We start from the raw sequence: 25,574 nt of genomic DNA on the forward strand, positions 1-25,574 counted from the left end.
CTGTTATAGTTAATACATATATATATATATATATATATATATGTATATATATATATATATATATATTAACCTCTAACAAAACATCAAAATAAAAATGAATGTGAAAGAGATTTAAGATGTGGAATTTGTTACCAATTAGTAGTTATATATATGAAAAATAATATGTAAAATTAGTTTGTATTATATATATGAAAAATATTATGTAAATTAATATTATATATTATGCAAATGCTTGATAATTGATTAAAATATTCTTCAATCTTTCAATCCCCCCAAACCACGATTTGCCAATCCGCCATTCGATTTATAATTTTTCTCTCAAATTACCCGAACCGCATCACGCACACCTCTATTTTCAACAGATTTGTTAAAAAATGATTATTTTTTTTAATTTGATTGATTTTTTTTTTCAATCAGATTTATTTAAAAATGGCTCAAAAAATGGTTTAAATTTTTTCTTTTGCTCTGATTTTTTTTAATTTTTTTCTCTGGCTTGTATGATCTGATTATTTGTTGTTGTTGATTGCAACAGATAGTGACAGAAATATATGTGATGTTTTTTTTTTTTAGATGTGTTGTTATCTCAATTTTATTTTTATATGTTTAAATCCAACACATAGATCGTTGTAGTTGTTGTTGTTTGGTGTATACAGATAACTTTTTTCCTCTATAATTAAACAAATAACTCTTTATAATTAAAAGTTGAATAGAAAAAGGAAAAAAAATTGAATAGATAGTCAGAAAATTTGAACAAACGGATATGAATTTGAACAGATAATCAACAAAAGTCAACAGATAAAAAAGTCAATAGGTAAATTAAATGGTAAAATTATATACAAAATGTCCTCCAAATATAGTGATTCCGGTTTTCCTTTTTGTGCTTAACTGTAATCCAGATTTGGTTTCGTAAGGGAGCTGTTGTCTTATTCTCTTTCTATCCCTTACTCTTTGTGTTCGAGCTTTGAGTTGTGTTGGGCAAGTTGGGAATAAGTTGGTTGTGTTTAAAACGTAGAATCTTTGCCCAGTTTTTGGTCTCTCCGCTCGAGCTGCGCTTTTGACGCTCGAGCGGGGAAATCACCCATCCAGTATTTCATCTGCAGCGGTAGACGCTCGAGCGGAGGATTGGCCGCTCGAGCGGGAGTTTGTGTCTGACGCTTGAGCGGGGAGTTTGACGCTCGAGCGGGAACCACGTCTGTAAAAGTTCTGGGAGCGTGCATCCGCCGCTCGAGCGGGAGATTGGACGCTCGAGCGGGGATCTGTGAGTGACGCTCGAGCGGGGGTTTTGCCGCTCGAGCGGGGCGACTTTTATATAAAGCCGAGATCCGACCTTTTTGTTCACTTTTCAACATCCTTTCTCTCTCTTACTTTTCCAAAAAGCTATCTTGAGAGTTCCTCACACTAAAACCCTAACTTCTCTCTTAGGATTGATCTAGTAGGAGTTGTTTTCTCACCTTGGGCCTTTACAAAAGTTGTGTTGATCGTCGAGGGCTATCTTTTAATCTGAAAATTTCGAGATTTGGAGCATTTCTGTTTCTTCACCTCCTTCGTTGGGTCCCTTTATTTGAGGTAGGGATAACCTACTCCATCTTATGAACTTTGTCTTTGAATTTTAGCATTTTGATATGTTGGGGGTTGTTGGGTAATTTTGAGAAAGTTTGGGCCTTTGTGAAATTTTACAAAAGTTGGGTTTTAGATATACAAACCTATATGCATGTTAGGCATAGAGAAATGAGATTAATGTCTGGACATTGATGGAAATGGAACCTTAGGGTTGTTTTGTGAATTATGGTAATTTGTCCTAATTGGTTTAATTAATTAATGCATTTAATTAATTGAAGAAAACGAGAAATTGAATTGAGAATGTTGAAATTGGGAATGTATGAGACTAAAGAGTGTAGTCAAATCTTTTATTGCTCATCTAGTTGAAATGTTGGTATATTATCCACTTGTGCATTTATTTACTGCTTAGAAATAATTGCTTTGGGCTACCGGTGGAGGGTAGTGTTGATTGTTGTAGACAATGCATGATGATTAGGCAAACTAAAACTAATCAATTGGATGTGTCATAGAGTATGACGGTTGATAGAATACGTTAACTTTATGTATATGTGGATTGTGCATGTGACCAATGTGTTTATATGCATTATGTGTAGACGGTTGATAGAATACATTAATTTTATGTATTGATTGATTGCACATGTGATTTTGTGTTTATATGCATTACTTGTGTATGGGAGGAGATGGGGGATGTACTCCACGGTATAGGGGAAGATGGGGAATGTACCTCTAAACCGGTTAATGGCTAAGGGGAGATGGGGGATGAACCCGGGGATGCAGCTCATATGCTCTCCCATCGTAGTGGTGATATAGCTCATATGCTTATCTGTTGAAGTGTTGATACAGCTCATATGCTTATCTATTGGAATGTTGATACAGCTCATATGCTTATCTGTTGTAGTATTGATATAGCTCATACGCTTATCTGTTGAAGTATTGATATAGCTCATATGTTCATCTGTTGTAGTAGTGATATAGCTCATATGCTTATCTATTGAAAAGTTTGTTTGATTTGATATAGCACTAAAATGTATATCATCATTGTTTGCGAAGTGTGGAAGTAGTTTATGTGTTAGTGATACAATACCAAAATGTGTATCCACCTTGGATTTCGAAAGTGTTCTAGTGATGAACTATAATCTCATCAAATGTTTTGGCCAGAGTATTGAGCCTTGTTTTCAAACTCAAAGTTGAACAAAAAATGAAAAGTGAATTGTAACATAGACTTGGCGGTCATGGAATTTTAATAAGATGTAAACGGAAGTGTAAGTATTGACCATCTTTCTGTTGCTAATCTTTTAGACATTGTTCATAGTCGGTTTAGTATATTTCTACTGGGCTGTGGCTCACCCTTTATGGGAACATCATTTTCAGGTACAGGTAGCATGCCACCTCTGAGGACATAGCTTGGGAGGCTAGAGGCAGACATACTTTTGTTGCCTCATTCTTTCTTGATTGTATTTCATATAGATTTGAGCCTAGGACTTAATGTGTATTTAAGCTAGCACCCTCTTTTGTAACCAAGTGTTAACTTGGAGAGCTGTAAGCCCGTAAGGCATTTGCTTCTGTTGTAACCATGTAATACTTTTGTAATGAAATACTCTGATGAATAGATGAGTGTGGACTTTTATGTATCAATGCATGTCTCTATATGGATGGGTTTAATGTTGTTATTCTGAGGGCGTTACAACTTGGTATCAGAGCGTTCCGGGTTCGAATACTTTGGGTACGTGGGAAGTGATTAGTATCACAATGGGTTTGTCTCGCTTGTTAGAGACTTAGACGTAATGTTACGAACTTTTGTGATAACATGTTTATGTGATTATTTGGGTATGGAATGTAATTTCTTGGATGTTGATTGGATCCTTGGGTTTCTGGGAGTCCTGTTGGAAAGGCACTTGATCAATGCTGTTTCTGATCGGAACTCTAGTAACGCCTCGGGACTATCATTATCCGGAAATGAAATTCGTAAGTGCTTATGTGTTTATGTGCTTACGTGGAATGAATTACAGTCGTCCATGTGTTAGAACGTGAGTGTTTAGCTTCGGCACATGTATGAGTGTGCTAACGTGTCTCCGTTACTTTTACTAGGATGCCTAGGCGAGGAAGTTGCGATTTCCCTCCTTCCGCTCGGGAAGAGCTGCGAAAACAGTTTATGGAGTTACGCCAAGGTACTACACCTTTGGTGCGGTTCGAAAGATGGTTTGCTAACCTGTCGAGGTTTGCTCCAGAATTGGTAGAGACAGAGGACTTGCGTTGTTACGAGTCTGAGAGTAAGCTGCGTGACGACATCCGTGTAAGGATAGCGGGGTCTTGGCTTAAAAGGTATAGTGTGCTTGTTGAGGCAGTTGCCCATGTAGAGGCTGCGGTGCTAGCAGTGGGGCAGAGTAGGGAGGAAGCCATCTCGGCGACTCTTGTGACTCAGGGTGTTGGTAGGCCTTTTAAGAGGCAGAGGGTTTTAAACCCGTAACAGGGAGGTCGGGCTAGAACTACCCTTCCAGTGTCGGATTTGGGTTCGGGAGAAAGTAAGCAGAGGGGCATCATTTGTTTCAGATGTGGTCTGCTGGGCCACAAGGTTTCGGTTTGCCCACAGAAGAAGGGGGCAGGGTTAGCAGTTCAACCAGTAGTTGTACCACCAGAATCTTTTAACCAGCCGGGTTTTGGACCGATCAAATGCTCAGTGGGGAGGCAGTTGTTGGGGTCTTCATCAGCCCAGATTCTGAACCAGCCTCGTGCTCAGGCACCGCCTACCTGTTGGGTGTGTAATCAGCCGGGTCATATTCGATGTTTTTGTACTCAGCCGGGGGCTTCTTTAGGGGTTTTGCAACCTAGCCAGGCTCAGTTTCATTCGACTGGGCAGGAACAATATCGTTTTGGGGGACTAGCAGGCCAGATTATGAGGGCCTCAGTAGAGTCGAGTTCCCGAGCCCCAGTTGGGGAAGTTTGTAGTTGTTCCAGGTGTGGACAGAGGGGGCACGTCAGTAGTTCTTGTCCATGGCATGTAAACTCGTAGGTTATCTTATGTTCGGGGATGACCAACTTCGGCGGTCCAGCAAGGGACGGTAGTAGTAGTAATACTGATGGGATGGTTTTGTTTTGACTAATCCATTTTGTAATCAATGGATTATTGTTTTGTGATCACTGGGTTCTGTTGTGTAACCAATGTGTTTTGAGAATGTTGAAACATCTAAACTTTTTGTTTATCTATATATATATACATATATGCTTTGTTTGTTAATTTCCCTGGAGTGGGTGAATTGGAGCATGTCGTAGCTCTAAAGTTTTATTAATGTATAAAGTTGCTGTAAAACCATAAAATTTTTTTTTTTATGCGTGTGACTTGATTTGGGAAGGATGAGGGCTGAGGAGCCATGTTTTCAAAATTTGGAAGAACCACCGAGGGGTGCGTGTCCTAGCCAAGGCAATATTGGAGCGAGAACTGTTTTACCTACCGAGTGTGTGGAATTTCATGGGTATTACCCATTTAAAGTTTTGTGCGTGGTATAGCTTTTGATCTACTGTCAGGTGAACTCAAGAGGATGTGAAGGGTGCGATTAATACTAGATGTAGCACGTATTTAATATGGTGTCCTACGGGGGCATAGCGCATAATTTTGATAAGGTTGGACTCGTACCTTCGTGGTAAGTAACGTTGTCGAGATTGCAGGTGTACTGATTGGCCATTTTAAGTGAGGGGATGTTAGTCCCTATATGAGGTTGTGATTGTTGTATCGGGAGCGATGTGTTGTGAGTAGCTGGTACTATACCTCGGGCTGTAGTATAATGGGTGTTTCCCTAAGTTTTCAAATTCCTTTATTTGGATCGAATGTGATAGGTTCGTACCTTAGCACTGGTCAAGTCAGAGGATGTTATCAGAAGGGTTAATTGGGTATATAGCCCGTGGTTAGAGTGTGACCCGTGGATGGAGTCACAGTGGTATGGTGTTTGCGGATGAAGATGTGGGTTAATGACGAGGGAGGCGAGGACTTTTACTCCTTTGGAAAGTTAGAAGAGTGAATCTTTGGAAGCCTTATCGGCGACTTGTAACGGCGTCGGGGTTTGGTTCATGATGGTTGCCTAGCGGTAGTTTGGACTAGTGGTTTAGCACGGAGGCCGGGCCTCTTGATGGTACTCTCGAGATGAGTGACAAGTAAGATGTAGAGTAACGAGTGGACCCTATGAGTTACTGGGGAATTCGGTGTAGGAGTAAGACGGCTTGCAAAATAAGGAGGTTTTGCCTAGTACGGTTGAATGTGTTAGATGTGATGGTGTCGAGAGTTGCGCGGTGTTGGCAAGACTATGTGAGAATGTTCAAGGGAACGTGAGATTTGTATGTTGGTTCGTGTTTTGGGCCTTGCTAGATAGTGAGTCCGTGGTGACCCCCTTGGTTGTATAGGGGTAGTGTTCGTATTGTGATTGGTTATCCATTGTTGGGTGTGGGTTGTGAGTGGATACTGGCAGCATTCTTTGAAGGAAGAGCAATTCGTGTTCTAAAGTAATGAGTATAGCGTGGGTCAAAGTGGTCCTTCATATTTGAGATGTTGTGATTGAGGTTGACCATGTCGGTCTTTGGTCAAGGAAGTGAGCAGGCTTGTTAGATAACCATGACGGGGGATGGTGATTCCCTTAGACGCAGTGTTGAGGCGGTTAAATTTTAGGAGATCAGGTGAGATTCCAAAATTTGTGGTTTGTGTAGAGAACTCCGTGGTTGGGGTTAGTGGTTTGAGTGGCATATCAGTGTGTGGATTGCCGAGTGTAGAGTTTATTGAGTTGATTAGTCAGCTTGTCGGTATCGGGTTTTGGGTTGGCATTGGTCACCTTGAGTTTAGTCTCGTTCGTTGTAGACTCTGTATGTTGATTAAGGAAAACTGAAACTAATCGAACATGTTTTGTCGTTGAGTCTGACGGTTGGAATAATACATCTAATATATGTATTGATTGATCATCGTGAATGATTGGCTTTTTATACATTATGTATGTATGGTGTTTAGTTTGATATTGATACAGCACTATAATGTGTATCATTTGGGTATTTCTGAGCCGTGTTTATGATTATAAAGTGGTTAAGTAAAGGGAGGCGGGATAAAATTACAAAACCATGAATTTCTTATGCCTTATGTGTTGATAATACGGTTGTTATTTCTATTAACTATCATTATAGAAATGTTGTGTTCCGTGTTGGTTGTGGCATCACTATGTGAGTGATGGTTGTTGATAGTGTTATTTTGGAAAGAAATGGAAAACAAAATTTTCCTAGTGTTTAGGGCTATCTAAATGCGTTGTTGAAAAGTTGATTTAATTCAAGGATTTTAAAGAATTCCAAATTAATCTTTTGGGCAAATAAACTGTGGATGACTCTGTGTTTTGGGTAACACCGTATTTATAAAAAATGTTTACAAAGCTTTTAAGTTTTCGAATGGAAAATGCAGGATTCATCCCGGAACGTTAACGTTGAAAAATTAAACATCTTTGAGAAATGCCTCTTGAACAAGAAAATGTTTTCGTATTATCTACTTTAAGATTTGCTTTAATCGTGTTGTTGAGTAGTGACTTAGCTTGAAGCACTAGTCGGTTATTGGTGAATTGTTTCGGGGGAGGTTTGGTTTGTTGAGGCTTGCGCACCTAAGGTGGTGTTGTCTAGAATGTGTTCCCTTGGTTAGTCTCTTCCTTGGTAGAGTGAGTCGGAGGTTTGTTTTGAAAGTAATTTCTTTCCTTGGGGCTCGGTTGTTGAATGCTCTGTGATCATTTGGCCTTCTGTTTTGGCGTATCCTTAATTTCGGGGACGAAATTCTTTAAGGGGGGAGGTTATAGCGATCCCGGTTTTCCTTTTTGTGCTTAACTGTAATCCGGATTTGGTTTCGTAAGGGTGCTGTTGTCTTATCCTCTTTCTATCCCTTACTCTTTGTGTTCGAGCTTTGAGTTGTGTTGGGCAAGTTGGGAATAAGTTGGTTGTGTTTAAAACGTAGAGTCTTCGCCCAGTTTTTGGTCTCTCCGCTCGAGCTGCACTTTTGACGCTCGAGCGGGGAAATCACCCATCCAGTATTTCGTCTGCAGCGGTAGACGCTCGAGCGGAGGATTGGCCGCTCGAGCGGGGAGTTTGACGCTCGAGCGGGAACCACGTCTGTAAAAGTTCTGAGAGCGTGCATCCGCCGCTCGAGCGGGAGATTGGACGCTCGAGCGGGGGTTTTGCCGCTCGAGCGGGGCGACTTTTATATAAAGCCGAGATCCGACCTTTTCGTTCACTTTTCAACATCCTTTCTCTCTCTTACTTTTCCAAAAAGCTATCTTGAGAGTTCCTCACACTAAAACCCTAACTTCTCTCTTAGGATTGATCTAGTAGGAGTTGTTTTCTCACCTTGGGCCTTTACAAAAGTTGTGTTGATCGTCGAGGGCTATCTTTTAATCTAAAAATTTTGAGATTTGGAGCATTTCCGTTTCTTCACCTCCTTCGTTGGGTCCCATTATTTGAGGTAGGGATAACCTACTGCATCTTATGAACTTTGTCTTTGAATTTTAGCATTTTGATATGTTGGGGGTTGTTGGGTAATGTTGAGAAAGTTTGGACCTTTGTGAAATTTTACAAAAGTTGGGTTTTAGATATACAAACCTATATGCATGTTAGCCATAGAGAAATGAGATTAATGTCAGGACATTGATGGAAATGGAACCTTAGGGTTGTTTTGTGAATTATGGTAATTTGCCCTAATTGGTTTAATTAATTAATGCATTTAATTAATTGAAGAAAACGAGGAATTGAATTGAGAATGTTGAAATTGGGAATGTATGAGACTAAAGAGTGTAGTCAAATCTTTTATTGCTCATCTAGTTGAAATGTTGGTATATTATCCACTTGTGCATTTATTTTCTGCTTAAAAATAATTGCTTTGGGCTACCGGTGGAGGGTAGTGTTGATTGTTGTAGACAATGCATGATGATTAGGCAAACTAAAACTAATCAATTGGATGTGTCATAGAGTATGACGGTTGATAGAATACATTAACTTTATGTATTTGTGGATTGTGCATGTGACCAATGTGTTTATATGCATTATGTGTAGACGGTTGATAGAATACATTAATTTTATGTATTGATTGATTGCATATGTGATTTTGTGTTTATATGCATTACTTGTGTATGGGAGGAGATGGGGGATGTACTCCACGGTTTAAGGGAAGATGGGGGATGTACCTCTAAACCGGTTAATGCCTAAGGGGAGATGGGAGATGAACCCGGGGATGCAGCTCATATGCTCTCCCATCGTAGTGGTGATATAGCTCATATGCTTATCTGTTGAAGTGTTGATACAGCTCATATGCTTATCTATTGGAATGTTGATACAGCTCATATGTTTATCTGTTGTAGTATTGATATAGCTCATATGCTTATCTGTTGAAGTATTAATATAGCTCATATGCTCATCTGTTGTAGTAGTGATATAGCTCATATGCTTATCTATTGAAAAGTTTGTTTGATTTGATATAGCACTAAAATGTATATCATCATTGTTTGCGAAGTGTGGAAGTAGTTTATGTGTTAGTGATACAACACCAAAATGTGTATCCACCTTGGATTTCGAAAGTGTTCTAGTGATGAACTATAATCTCATCAAATGTTTTGGCCAGAGTATTGAGCCTTGTTTTCAAACTCAAAGTTGAACAAAAAATGAAAAGTGAATTGTAACATAGACTTGGCTGTCATGGAATTTTAATAAGATGTAAACGGAAGTGTAAGTATTGACCATCTATCTGTTGCTAATCTTTTAGACATTGTTCATAGTCGGTTTAGTGTATTTCTACTGGGCTGTGGCTCACCCTTTATGGGAACATCATTTTCAGGTACAGGTAGCATGCCACCTCTGAGGACATAGCTTGGGAGGCTAGAGGCAGACATACTTTTGTTGCCTCATTCTTTCTTGATTGTATTTCATATAGATTTGAGCCTAGGACTTAATGTGTATTTAAGCTAGCACCCTCTTTTGTAACCAAGTGTTAACTTGGAGAGCTGTAAGCCTGTAAGGCATTTGCTTCTGTTGTAACCATGTAATACTTTTGTAATGAAATACTCTGATGAATAGATGAGTGTGGACTTTTATGTATCAATGCCTGTCTCTATATGGATGGGTTTAATGTTGTTATTCTGAGGGCGTTACACCAAAAGTAACAAAATGACTTCTCAACAAACTATTTCATAAAGGGTGAATCTCTCACCAACAAAAAATATTCACAGGACTTAATACCTTATACCTTTCTTACCTTAGATTTTTCAACAAGTTATTCTATATTAAATAACTTACCAACCATAACTTAATTTTAAAATCATGCTAAGTATAAAACTAAAATTAAAAAAGAAATCCAGTGTAAATAATTTTATCTCTGTTGTATAAGAAAATATTGTTTCGACTAAGGTACAGTACGGATTGAGTATATATCAGGTACAAGTTTGACTATGCAAAAAATTAAGAAGAATTGGGTACATGTTTCATGTATCCGATACATATGCATAAGTATAATACGAAATATCATACGCCGATAAATACCCGATACAAATATGACATGTTTATCGAAATACTCATACTTCAAAACTAAAAATATATTTTTTCATTAAATTTAATGTCTAAAATTTTTTTCTTAAAAAATGCGAGTTATATGAAAGTTCCCCAACAACTCACCTTGACAAGGGAAAAAAAACAATAGCAATGAGCATACTACTTAATGGTTCATCAAACACTTCTAATCAGCTCCATGTTCGTCCTTAAGTGTATACGTTTGATTGTGCAATCAAACGTATTAATCAGAGAGTGATTTATTTTGTTTTAGTTGAGACATTTTTTGGATTCTTTTTTTAGTTGAAACCTGTGAATACGATTTTTTGGATTTTGGATTAAATAAAGTTGCATTGACATTATTTTGTATCCCAAATTGGTTGGATGAAAAATATTTGAGATTGTTTCCATTGTCCACCCAAAACTAGAATGCTTTGTTCGTTTTTGGCCAAAATAATTTCCACACTTTTTGACATTTGATATGACAAATTGTAAATCAACCAATAATGTTTTCCGTCGTCAAAGACAAATGAGCTGATTTCAATTTTCTAAGACAAATATTTCACTAATTTTTTATCATTTTTTGAATCCTTTCTATCATGGATACTTATGATTGATTTTAATATTTAGAGATAATTATTAAGAAATTAATGATGCATATATCGACAATACAAATTGGTAACAAAAAACAATGATATATATATAACAACCCTCAATTTTTAAATGTAAAAAATATTTTTCAAATTAGAATTGTACCAGTATTACCACCACTACCCTCACCCATATCATCACCACAACCACTACTACTACTGGATTTTTTCTAGGATTGTAAGTAAATAGATAAAACCACAAAAAGACAATTTTTGAAAAATATTTTTAGCCAAAAAAAAAAAAAAAAAAAAAAATCCTCTATCAAAATAGAGGATAAATATTGGAACTTTTTTCTTTTCCCCCAGACTTCCATACAATTGTTGTGAGTTGCATGAAATAATTCTAATTCAATTGGAATGAAATGGGACAATGTCATATCTTGCAACTTTTTTTAAAAAAAAAATAATAATAAAATGAAATAACTAATCAACATATCTATAAAAGATATTCCACTTAAAAAAAAGTTGTATTATTTATTCAACTCATATTTATCAAAAAGTGGATCCCTCTATAATAGCTTCAAATAATTAAACATAACTAATATGAAAGGAGGAAAACGGGATTACCTACTTCAGTACATATATATATATATATATATCTTGGTTATAAATATATAATCCCATAAGACTTTGGGGTTTGATCCAATGGTCTAATAGCTACACATTAAGGTGTTGCGAGGGGAAGGTAGGGGTTGAAATTGATAGAGTAGCGATGAACTCTTTCTGTTGTAATCTAACTATATTAACACTACCTTTGTCAAAAAATAAAAAAATCCCATAGTAGAGTTTTATATTCTTCTTTAAATTGACACATCAAATGTTTCAAAGCATATTCTTCACTATTTACAAATAACCTATGCAGATATTTCACAATAAAAGAGTTTTAACATCAATTTTGTACATCATTATCCATGTCTATATTGTTCGCACCAAGCATGACTCCAAGAGCATTATTTGCTTTTATATCATTCCTATCCTTTTGTTTATATAAGTAGGGCAACTTCAACATTAGGGGAACAGCTACTCTTCTTGGAAATTTGATTGCTTCCAATTCCAAGGGAGAGGGCCACAAAAATCATACATAAATTTTGATCTGAAATAAAATCAAAGATAAGATACATTTGGATTAGAATATGACCGTCACTCTTCCAAAAGCAGGAAAAGTTAACATAGAACAAGAACAAGAACAAGAAATATTTCCAAGAATATTAATAAGATGGAAATGGGCATTGTTTGTATTACACAAACTTGTGAATTGACTATTTAAGCTCCATAACAATAGAAGTGGGTCCAAATCAGTGGCGGAGGGATGTGGGGTCGAGGGGGGTCATGTGCCCCCTAACTTTTCAAAATTTTTTTTTTAATTTTTTAATTTTTTTGATTTGGTCTTGCTTACAGAGTGCCCCTCTACTACATAACCCTCCCAAATGCATTCCAAAGACACTGACATCACTCCACAGACCCTTCTTTTTTTTTTTCTAATCTTAATCCCAGTTAAACATTGACACACAATTTATTTATTTATTTATTATTTATTTTGAGTACACACAACTCCAATTACAGCAAGACTAAAACCTTAAAACTCTAAAAGTGTATGAAATTCTTTATTTTTATTTATTTATTTATAGTATTTGTTAAGTATTTTCGTATTTTCTTTGTCTTCTTTATCTCTTTTTATTGCTTTGCAATTTACCGACTCGCATTCACCAAATTAGGATTACACAACATAGATTTGCGACCATACTACAACATTGGTATCTTCTCTTCATTGTTTACAAGTAACTTTATTTTATTTTTTTTACTTTTAAATAAAAATTACGAGTATTAATTTATAATTATTTGTTAAGTTTTAATTTGTAATTTTTTTTTCTTTGCTATTAATTATGTTAAAATAAGAGATTTTGATATGCTAAAATTATGAATCTTAATTGGTGGTGATTTATATTAAAATTAGGGATTTTGGTTTGTTGTTGTTTGTGCTAAAACTAGGGATTTGATTTGTGCTAAAATTAAAAATATTAATTTGTAGTGATTAATATTTAAATTAGGGATTTTGATTTGTTATAATTTGTACTAAAATTAGAAATTTTGATTTGTTGTGATTTGTGCTAAATTTATTTTTTTTAATTTGTATTAAAATTGGAGATTTTGATTTGTGAGGGCTGTGATTTTGATTATGAATTTTTATTTTGATTTTTAGTTTTTTCAAACAGTCATGGAGAAATGTTTTAAAAGAAAATCAAAGTTACAATCATCTCTTCCTCAAGAAGAAGATAATAATTATTCTTCCACAAAACAAAGTCACATAGAAATCAATTTAGTAGACCTTCCTCTAGATCCAAGTAACTCTCTATATTAAAATTTTGGCTCCGCCACTGGTCCAAATCATAGTTTATATCAAAATTAATATATCAAATCAAAGTGAATGGCTTCAACTTTGGATGTTTCTTGCATTTGGATAGAACTCTCTTATTAGGGATGGCAATTTGAACCCGGCCCGACGGGGACCCGACCCCCTGTCCCCGATAAGAATGGTTTTTCCCCGAAAAATACCCCCGACGGGCCAGGGATGGTATTGAAAAATAAATCCCCGGTGACATTCGGGCCGGGGACAGTGATACATATTTCATCCCCGGCCCCGGCCCCCGCCCCCGCCCTGGTTAGCCTCGATTTATATTTTATATATATATATATATGTTTAGGGTTTGGTTTGGTTGAACACAGCAGCTCCTCTCTCTTTAAATATTATATATTATATATAAGTTTAGGATGGTCTATACTCTCTCTCTTACACTCTCTCTCTCTCTTTTCTCTTCTCTCACTCTTTCTTCTCTCCAGTGGCGACGACGAGTGTGATCTCCTCTCTCTAGTGGCGACGGTGCGAGCTCGTCTCCCCAGTGGCAACGGCGTCATCTCCTCCTCCGCGGCAGTACGCACACCCTCCTCCGTCGCCTCCTCCTCCTCCACCGCGCCACCGCCAAATCTTTATACTCTGGCTTCGGTTCCCACCACGATAGATCTGGGCAGATCTGAGCAGATCCCATCTCCTCCACACCACCGCAGATCTTACATCTCACATCTCAGATCTGAGAAGATCAGATCCCGCCATTTATGTATATACATGTATGTGTGTTTGTCACTGTGTGTGTAATCTGCCTGTCTCCATATTATTATTAATTTTAAATTATTTTTTTCTGTGGTTGATGATGTTGCCGTTGATGTGTTGTTGATGAAAATGATGTTGATGATTTATTATTGAGAGAGAGAGGGAGCTACGGGGATTTTCTGGGGTTAGGGAAACCCGATCCCGGTTGGAGGCGGGGGTAGGGGGTGATGGGTTCCCCGCCGGGGATCGGGGACGTGGACGGGGAGTTTGTAGCTTCGAGGATCAGGGACGGGGAGTGCGATCCCCGGCCCCGCCCCGCCCCATTACCATTCCTATCTCTTACTATCTTTTAAAGCCATTGTTCAATCAAATTTGTCAAATTCCTCTAAACAACCAATAGCTCATGACTACCTCGCCATTCTTTTCCAGAATCAATTATTTATTATACAAACACAAAAAGACTATCACTTTCACTACAACCCACACCCATATCATCACCACTATCACTTTCACTGCAACCACTACCACTATTGCATTTTTCTAGGATTGTAACTTTAGATAAAACCACAAAAAGACAATTTTTGAAAAATATTTTTAGCCAAAAAAAAAAGAAAATAAAATAAAAATCCTCTATTTAGAGGATAAATATTGTAAATTTTTTCTTTTCCTCCAGACTGCCATACAATTGCTTTGAGTTGCATGAAATAATTCTAATTCAATTGGAATGAAATGGGACAATGTAATATCTTGTAATTTAAAAAAAATAATAAAAACAACGTATCAACATATCTATAAAAGATATTCCACTAAAAAAAAGTCGTATTATTTATTCAACTCATATTTATCAAAAAGTGGATCCCTCAATAATAGCTTCAAATAATTAAACAGAACTAATATGAAAGGAGGAAAATGAGATTGCCTACTTCAATGCATATATATATATATATATATATCTTGGTTATAAATATATAATCCCATAAGACTTTGGGGTTTGACCCAATGGTCTAATAGCTACACATTAAGGTGTTGCGAGGGGAAGGTAGGGGTTGAAATTGATAGAGTAGCGATGAACTCTTTCTGTTGTAATCTAACTATATTAACACTACCTTTGTCAAAAAATAAAAAAATCCCATAGTAGAGTTTTATATTCTTCTTTAAATTGACACATCAAATGTTTCAAAGCATATTCTTCACTATTTACAAATAATCTATGTAGATATTTCACAATAAAAGAGTTTTAACATCAATTTTGTACATCATTATCCATGTCTATATTGTTCGCACCAAGCACGACTCCAAGAGCATTATTTGCTTTTATATCATTCCTATCCCTTTGTTCATATAAGTAGGGCAACTTCAACATTAGGGGAATAGCTACTCTTCTTGGAAATTTGATTGCTTCTAATTCTAAGGGAGAGAGCCACAAAAATCATACCGAAATTTTGATCTGAAATAAAATCAAAGATAAGATACATTTGGATTAGAATATGATTGTCACTCTTCCAAAAGTAGGAAAAGTTAACATGGAACAAGAACAAGAAATATTTCCAAGAATATTAATAAGATGGAAATGGGCATTGTTTGTATTACACAAACTTGTGAATTGACTATTTAAGCTCCATAACAACAGAAGTGGGTCCAAATCATAGTGTCTATCAAAATTAATATATCAAATCAAAGTGAATGGCTTCAGCTTTTGATGTTTTTTGCATTTGGATAGAACTCTCTTACTCTCTTTTAAAGCCATTGTTCAATCAAATTTGTCAAATTCCTCTAAACAACCAATAGCTCGTGACTTCCTTGCCATTCTTTCCCAGAATCGATTATTTATTATACAAACACTCTTCAATAGTGTTGGTTCCTATTTGACTATTGATGAGCTGTGATGGGCACCCTTTGCCATTTTCCTAAAAATTAGGTGGCCTGAAGTATATGGGCTATGCATTTGGCCACAAGTTCAGTTTTGGATAATGGCAGCCCACTCATCAAAATTTAACAGTTTAGACCCTAGGACTGACATTGCCTAGCAAATTGTCAAGGGAAATTAGGCCTAATTTGGAACAAAGCCTAATAAGTAAGCAATAAAAATCAAGAAGTAAGAGAAAGAAATAAAGAATAAGACTCAGAGTGCAAACCCCCTCCCAAAAATAAAAATAAACAAGAAAATGTTTAAAAAAACAAAAGAAGGAAATAAAAAGTGAAGAAACAACAACACGTCAGATCATGTTTATAGAGAAGATTAAGTGATGCCAAAATCATCACATCATAGCTCAATGGAGCAAATCATTTTGAATTGAATAGAGTCAGGGGATTTGCCACTACGATTGATCAAAATGAAAAATTAGAATAATGTCATACAAGCACAATTTTTGTGTAAAAAAGATATGGCCTTTTGTGGTGCTTTCAAAACGACCCACCATTCTGCTCATAATTTCAAAAGTACTACTACCGGGAATGTCAAAAAAGTGAAAAGTTGGAAAAATAATTGCAAACTAATGAAAGTACAAGTGATTTGTGCACTGAATTGTGCAAATAATGTTGTACTTTCACGAATTTGAAATTATTTTTTACATTTCCCCATTATGTATATGTACTTTTTTGTATAAAAATTATGTTTGTATACTATTTTCTCAACACATAAAAAATAAATAAAAAAAATAATTATGACAATGTGACACATCCCAATCTAAGAGTTTGTTTCAGCTAGCTAGACAAAAATTGCCAAGTAACCAAACCACTAGAGTTTCCCAATAACTATACTGATACAAAACTGCCAACTGTTCTATTTTTTAGAGTTCTCTACTGGTTATATTGTAGTAATGAGTTAGATCAAATGAGACAAGAATGTTACCCTTAACGTGTGCAAGTCAATCTCAATTGGACCTAGAAAAATACTCCTCGTTAGGAACTCAACAGCAAGTTTTGCTTATAAATACTCCTCATTCTTTATAAGCTATTCACTACTTTTTGTTACATAAGCCTTTCACACCATAGAAACACTTTTGATAACCTTCTCTGAAATGAGCACATACAACCCTTTTACTAGAGAGAAAAACAATGTCGGCACTCATTGTGTTGATCACTCTCTGGTGGAGTTCACTAGGGAAGTTCATGCCCATTGACACTACAGTTGCACAAGATGGATCAGGGAATTTCACAAGAACCGCAGATGCCATTCTTGCAGCCCCTAACTATAGTAAACGTGGCTACTACATAAAAATCAAAGAAGGCTTCTATAGAGAACATTTTCGTTGGAAAACGAAAAACAAATCTTACATTTGTTGGGGATGGCTTGAACAAGACGGTGATATCAGGCAACAAGAGCAATGGTGGAGGTTTCCTACCCTTGGGGTCAATTATATCATCAAGGTAGCTTTGCATGATGATTGTTCTTGAGATATTCACCCATGGCCTACCTAAAAATGTTTTAAATTTGAAATTTTGTTGGCATAGGTCATTTGCAGCTTTTATAGTGCAATTTTGAATAATTGTACCAGTTTTTTCATTTTGGTGTTCTATTTTTTGTGCTGTTATTGTGTTTGTCTACAAGTTAAGAGGCTTCTTTGTGTAGATTATAGAATTTTGAAAGAATACAACTGCATTTATAGGGATAGAGGGTCAACATTAGACTGACATTCTTTTTTCTTTCCTTCATTTATAAGGATAGAGGGTCAAGGCTTTGTTGCACAAGATATTACCTTTGAGAACACAGCTGGACCATACAAGAACCAAGCAGTAGCATTAAAAAATGAAGCAGAAAATTCAACATTCTTCAAATGCCGTTTTCAAGGGTATCAAGATACCCTGTACACCGTAAGAGGAAAACAATTTTTCAGAGAATGCGAAATTTACAGCAGTAGATTTTATATTTGGGAATGCAGCTGTATTCTTTCAAAATTCTATAATCAATGCAAAGAAGCCTCTTAACTTGCAGACAAACACAATAGCAGCACAAAAAAGAGAACACCAGAATGAAAAAACTGGTAAAATTATCCAAAATTGCACTATAAAAGCTGCAGATGACCTATGCCAACAAAATTTCAAATTTAAAACATTTTTAGGTGGGCCATGGGGGAATTCTCAAGAAAAATCATCATGCAAAGCTAGCTTGATGATATAATTAACCCCAAGGGTTGGCTAGAATGGAATGGTTGTAGTCCAGACAGAGTTTATTATGCAGAGTACAAGAACAAAGGACCGGAGCCAATACTGGAGGAAGAGTACCATGGTAAAAGGTAATTAATAGCTCCATTGAAGCAACTAATTTTACACTCAGAAATTTCATTGAGGGAGACAAATGGATTCCGGCAACAGGACTACCCTTCTTTCTACATTTACTATAATTTTGTAATATACAATACCATTCATTGACATAATTTTTTTATTTTCCATTTCCAGGAATTTTGTTAGAAATTGCCAATCATTGGCATTTCTAGGTTTTTACTCAAACTTGTATAATAAATACATTTGTCATCTTCTGTCCAAAACGTCTTTCATTGATAAAATCATAAAGATTCTCTCTTACATCACTTATTGAGGGTTTAAGGCTTTTTCCTTTCATCATGCACAACTTCCTTCAAAGATTGCAATGCAAAGACAATGATGTGGAAGTGTTTCATTTACATTATGGACATTTTACGGTTGGCTAAATATATTTATTTTTGGTGTTTTAGCACATTTGAGTGCTGTCAGAATTCAATTAATGAATTTCATATACCCAACTATTATGTTTTTGGCCTTGCCTAGTCCGGTACTGGCCAAATTTACATAACCTTTCATCAACTTCTTCAAAGTTATACCTACAATCCTCTTATTGGAACTTTTGTTAGATACCAAGAAGTTAGCTACAATTGCGCTCTTACAGAACTTAAATTATTTTAAGTCAGACGTCAAACTAGAGTAATCATGTAGAAATCCATTCTATCATTGCCTATGATGACTTCAACCAAACTCACAGCACAGTACAAACTGGGTTCTATATAAGTCCAAACAAAACTAATTTAAGATTTATAGGTATCTTTCCAGATCCAAACCAACCAACCAATGAAAATCAAATACCAGTAAATAAAAGAAAGATCTGATGTGGACCGTACCTTAATCATGCTTTGATTAATTTACACTGATTACAAAACCCCATTGTGAAGGCACCTATTCAAAGATGAGAATTGTGTCAGGACATAATTGATGATTGCCTGAAAATTTTTGCAGCACAAAAGAGTCGATTCTTTTCATAATTAAAAGACAGTTTCCTATAACATGAAAACTTTCTCAAGAATGATCATCATGCAAAGCTTCCTTGATGACATGATTGACCCCAAGGGTTGGTTAGAATGAAATGGCCATAGTCTAGACAAAGTTTACTACGCATCGTATGAGATTAGAGAACCATAGTTAGCACTAAAGGAAGAATACAATTGGCAATGGTAATTAATAGCTCCACATAGTAGCTAACTTTACACTACAAAGTTTTAATTGGAGGGGACTTCTAGATTCCATTGATGGGAATTTCATTTTTTCTCGATTTACTATAAATTTGTAACATACGATATCAACTCCCATGCATTCAGTGACTTTTGTTCATAGGCACTTACACATTAGATAAATATGTGTTGCCAATATGTTGCATGTTTGAGCACATATTCTCTACATTTTCAATGTACCAGTGTGACTAATTGAGCATACAATGGATGTGTTATTGTTGTATTAATCCTAGTCTCATGCTCGAGATTACCCAAACATATTAACAAGCATATCAATGATCAAGCTCACCCAAACATATTGGCAAGCATATCAGTGATGTATGCACAAGTGCCTTTTAAATGAGAACAACACAATCACTGGATATAGGAAGTGTTAGGGGAAGGAGCAGACCTAAATTGATGTGAGCTAATATAGTAAACAGAGATGTGAATCTTCTTAATTTGACTAACCAAATGGCTTTTGATAGAGTCAAGTGGAGAAGAAGGATTCATATGGTCGACCCTATTTGATGGGACTTAAGGCTGTGTTTGGTTAGTTGATAACACAATCATTGGATATCATTCTCCAACAATTTCATTGTAGATAGTGTATACATGCCTAATTAACATAATTTATACTTGGAAAACTAATCCTGTGGATCAGCTTATCAAATCAACCCTTGTGCATGTCAATATTTATTTTATGCTCAAATTCAAAACCTTTGATAAAATGGCTATTAGTAAGGGGAAAAAAATTGTATTTAAGTGAACTTGGTGCTAATAAAATTGATCATTCATTAAGTTTAAGAAATTTTGTAGTCATTAAGGCCCAAGTAATGTGATATCTCCTTATAAAGCTCTTAATTCAGAAATGGCATATTTGGCACACATGTTAGGATGAGAATGTGGGACTCTTATCTTGGCGTAAAGATAGACACATATATATATATATGCATATTTTGATTCATGTCACACTACTAACCAACCAACCAAACTAAGCCTTAAGTCTCACCAAATGGGGTCAGCTACATGAATTCTTCTTCTCCACACTGCCCTATCAAAGGCCATTTCATTAATCAAATTAAGTAGATCCATATCTCTATTTACAATACTAACAACGTTAATTTAGGCCAACCCCGTCCCCTAACGCTTCCATCTACCGTTACAACATCGCATCTCTTCACTACTGCCTCTGTTGGTCTCCGTTAAATATGACCAAACCATCTCAATCGATTCTCTCTCAACTTATCTTCTATCGGTGCTACTCCTATCCATTCCTGAATACACCAATTCCTAATTCATGTCACACTACTAAAATTTTTTTTTTTTTGCAACCGCCATGAGCTTGCAACCGCCATGAGCTGACACAAATAATAAAAATGTGGTCATAAAAGACCTTTTGCAACCACCATGTCTCGGAAAATAAGGGACGCAAATGTGGGGTGGCAAATACTATTTGCTACAGCAAAGCAACGATCACAAATTATTTGCAACCACCTAACCTCCTTATGCGTTTGTTGTTTTGTGGTCGCAAAACATAAAAAACTTACCAACATTTATGTTTTGTTACATGGACTTGGGTCTGGGTGTCAGGTGCAGGTATGTATGTAGCGGTTGGACTCATCAAACCATAAATTTAAAGGTACGTGGATTCAACAAAAAATGTCATATTTTTATATTTTTAATCAAATATGTGAGATAAAATTGTCCTACATGTAACTTACAGTGTCAAGAAGACATTTATAGCAATTATATAACAATATGTACATATAATAATAGTGTTATCTACAATTATCTAAGAAGTGTCTGTTAAAAAGTAGCCGACACATATCCCATACATACCCTTGTTCGAGTGTCGAGTGTTCGACACAAGTATTTGATTTATTTTTAAGAGTCCATATAAGTTGTAACATTAAGGGTCGAACTTATCAAACCATAAATTTAAGGGTACGTGGACTCAACAAAAAATGTCATATTTTTATATTTTTAATCAAATATGTAAGATAAAATTGTCCTACATATAACTTACAGTGTCAAGAAAACATTTATACACTACAAAAAAATTGACTTTTTGCGACGGTAAAATACCGTCGCTAATACTGCTAATGCCGTCGCTAATACTTTTTGCGACGGCAAAATGACTTTTTGCGACGGCAAGAGGGGGGTCGCAACTGCAGGGGTTGCAAAAGAGTTTTTGCGACGGTAAGTGCCGTCGCTAATGTTTTGCGACGGCATTTTTTGCCTTTTTACGACGGTACCGTGCAGTCGCTAATAATGTTTAAAATTTCTTAACTTTTTTGCGACGGTCCTATTTTACCGTCGCTAAAAATGTTATTTGAGACGGCAAAAAACACCGTCGCCAATAGTCTTTTTTTTAAAAAAAACTCTTTTTTGCGACGATATGACGCCGTCGCAGAAAGTATAAAAAAATATGAAATTTTCTATTTTTTGCGACAGTGTAATGCCGTCGCAAAAAATATTAAAAAATAATAATATTTCTATTTTAAATAATATAATTTCTATTTTTTGCGACAGTATAATATCGTCGCAAAAAGTAAAACCTGTAACAAAATTAATAAAAATATTAAAATTTTCTATTTTCTGACGGTGGTGCCGTCTCTCTCTAAGAGCTGATTATTTACATTCCATTCACAAAAACATCATAACAGAAAATAAAAATAAAAATTGATCAAACCATCAAATTCAATATTTTACAAAAAACAATTAAACTGTACATGTTCATAAAAGCATATTTAAATTATAAAATTCACCCAAATCCTAAAAAAAAAATAATAATAAAATAAAATCTAAAATTCACCAATCAGCACATTGAATATTTAAATGCTCTTACAAAAATTAAAAAATTTCCAACAAGATCTCAAGTTTGAGCCTATTTCAAAAATCAAGCTGCAAATTCCTTACTTCTAGAATCAGATCTTCCCCTCGGCAAAATTTATCCTTTTGACCTACAAATAAATAGATAACAGTTGCAAATTATAATCTTTTGGAAAAACCAACTATTTAAACACCAGTAATGAAGACAATGAAGACTGTGGAAAGAACACTTACGTTGTCATCAGGAACAACTGCATATCTCTCAATTGGAGAAACCAAAGCTTTCCCTGCTCACAAAAAATAATAATAATAATAATAATAATGGAATTCAATGTAGTCCAAAATAGTGTAATAAACTCTTATTGTAATATACCTGGGGAATTTTTTCATGTCTGATGGGAGTGGGAAGGGTTGGACTTAAAGAGTTCCTACCTGTCTTGGATTGTAGAATACACAAATTTATTTTGTAAGAACTCACATGCAGAGGGTCCATCATAAAGAATTGTGAGAAGAATACTAATATGTGATTACAATTAACTCTATATATGGTAGTTAATCAGGTGTAACAAAAAAAAATTTACGAAAAAATAAAAAAAACAGGGTGTCCACTAAAAATTAATTTTTTTTTTTATTTTTTGTGCAATAATTTATGATCTATGGTTGTTAGGAAAGATGAAAGGGAGACGATATAAATGCTTTAGAGCTCTAATATTGGAGTTCTAATAGCTCTAATGGAAAGTGGGTTCTACTCTGATATAATATTTTAGTCTTATTTTTTTTATCAATAATATTTGAGAGCTCTAATACAACTCTAATAATGTAGAGAGTACTCATGTGAAGGTGGGGCTCACACTCTCTTTATTTCTCTCTACTCTCTTTTTTCCACCTCACTAAAGCTCCATTTAGAGCTCTTAAATTAGAGTTATGTTTCATTACTCTATTTTTCACTTTACTAGAGTTCAATTAGAACTCTAATTTTAGAGGGATGAATCATAAGCCAAGAGATAATGAGAAAAGAGTTGAATAGGAAAATGGATGATTGGATGAGTGAAAGCGTAGGAAAGTGGGTGACAAGCATTTTTGTTACTCCTACTCCTATGCTAAACATTCAACCTTCCGAATTTGTCTCCTACCGATCCCAACTTTCTAGCCAGATCAGCAATGACCCGTATTACCAAAAAATTTAGTTTACAACTGTCTTCAGAGAAAACCACGGGTTATTCATAATTCAGAGATGATTTGCAAGAAACGAAGAATGCATAAGAGGTCAGCCCCACATCACAACCAGTGAATCACAATGCGAATCATAATGGGGAAAAAAACAGACGTAGACTATAATGAGTAATAAAGAACTGATATGGAGGGAAACTAAACAAAGTATAAAGGCATGCTCTTACCTACAATAGGCCAACATAGAAAGTGATTCACCATTAAGGTATGTTCTATGGCTAAAGGCAAGTATTTCTATAGCAGGACATAAAAATTTACAACCATACTATTCTGAAATATAATGCCACTTTACTACCATCAGCTGCAACTTCACTGTAAGCATAAAATGTCGGACTTCCTAATGATTTCTGCTACAAGATTTGAGAGAGAGAGAGAGAGGGAGGGAGGGAGGGGGAGAGAGAATAGTTTTAGTTCATCCGTCCTGTTAACCAAGCCAGTGTTCCAGGGCTACCACTGCCCGTTTCCATTTTCAGACCTCTTTAAGTGACAAGAGTTTATTGAAAGAAATAAGAAAATGAACAAAGAAGATGCAACTCACTTTAAGAACTCTGCTGAGGCTGGTTTATGAAATTGATATGCCATATGAGTAAGTTGATATGAAAGTCTTCTACAACTCTTTCCTTAAACGACCTCTACTATAGTAGTATCACACTTGAACAATAATAAATTCAGTTGGAAACTCTACCTGCAAGTTGAATCTTTTTCAAACAAAACTATGCATGAGGCTACAAATTACTGACTTATGAAATTATGTATCATTAAATCCATGATCAGTTCGGTTGCACTTAAAGCAAAGGGGAAAAAAAAAAAAGAAAAAAAAAAAAAAAAGAGGATATAGGAGACACTAGGGGTAGGAATGGTTGCTATGAGGATACATGTGTTCTAGTAACAATTAGAAAAGAAAGAAAGAAAGAAGGATCCATGGTGTCTTCACCATTTCTTCGCCACTGAATGTAGCATAAGGTCAGACAAGTGCAGATTTATCTCAGTAATAGACTACTTCCTTGGTGCATGACTCCACACACAGGCCAAAGGAAATCAATTCAACAAACAAAATATTTACAATTTACTAAATCCCATATGACAGACCATGTTGCAAATTTCATTTATGAAACCTCACTGATCCCATTTCTTGAGAACGTAGAAATGATTTTCGTAAACCCATTCAAAAACAAAAACAAAAACAAAACAAAACAAGAGAGAGAGAGAGAGAGAGAGAGAGGGAGAGAAGGTTTCTGCATAAGGTCTGCAGAATAGTTCCTGAGCCTACCTCCTAAAGATGAATAAGAAACAATAGGTTGTTGTGTCCTCTGTTCATTAGTTGACAGATTTCTTTCCCTTTTCTTTTGATGAAAAAGGATGAAAAAGAACATGATAATGTAGTAGATAACAGTTTGCTGCATTTGCTACAAAGAAGACGAGAAGAGAACATAAAAGATGAAGCATTTGATGTGATGAAGTGCTCTAACATTGCTAGACAAAAATCATAGCAGGATGTTTTCAGTCCTGATAACTTTAATCCATCAGACCTCAAAATCTAGTAGTTCTTGGCTGTAGATGACTAAACCAGACAAAACAAATTTCCTTTTGTCATAAGTCCATAATGACCAAGTTTCATGACTTGCAATGCAGATCTCGACATTTATAAGGTCTGCAATTGTACCAGATTAGATCATTCATGCCCTCTTTCTCAAATTTAACACCGTCAATTTGGTTAGCTATTTAACCAGGACAAAACAAATAACACATGCATGTAGCATCACTGAAATGACCATTTTCAAAATTGCCTGGTGAGATAAGCACTTAACAAGTTAGCATCATCAAAAAAATGGTATATCAATATTGATGAACTGAAGTCCTTGAGTCCTTCCATGGTAAATTCTGCTTAAAAATGCAAATGGGTACACTTAATTAGTACTAGAGTTAATGCACACACCAATCAGTTAACTAATTCCCAACTTCTCTCTATTTGCAACAAAATAGGAGCTCAAGTTAAAAATTTTAGTTGATTACAAACCTGATAAAGCCTCTTACAGAAGCAATAATCCAAATAATTTAATTGAGACAATTGTATTTTGAGGAAAATTGAAAATTGACAAGACTTCAAAAGTGGGAAACACCAAAACATTATTCTCTGTTCAGAATAAAGCAAATTAGGATGCAAGAAAAATAGATGTTTTGTCCAGAAAAGTGATA

The 25,574-nt window shown here is 35.6% G+C and overlaps 1 long non-coding RNA gene across 1 annotated transcript; it reads right to left on the reverse strand.

The window, feature by feature from the left end:
• Nucleotides 1-22,016: 22,016 nt before the first annotated feature.
• On the reverse strand, nt 22,017-22,768 carry LOC114312920 (uncharacterized). Its single transcript, XR_014332208.1, has 3 exons — nt 22,522-22,768; nt 22,383-22,435; nt 22,017-22,279 (listed from the first exon to the last, which is right to left on the reverse strand). It is a non-coding gene; the product is annotated as an uncharacterized LOC114312920 (long non-coding RNA).
• Between the last annotated feature and the right edge of the window lie 2,806 nt (nt 22,769-25,574).

The sequence above is a fragment of the Camellia sinensis genome, chromosome 6 (assembly GCF_055761805.1).
Source record: "Camellia sinensis isolate YWXY chromosome 6, ASM5576180v1, whole genome shotgun sequence".
NCBI classification, from domain to species: Eukaryota; Viridiplantae; Streptophyta; class Magnoliopsida; order Ericales; family Theaceae; genus Camellia; species Camellia sinensis.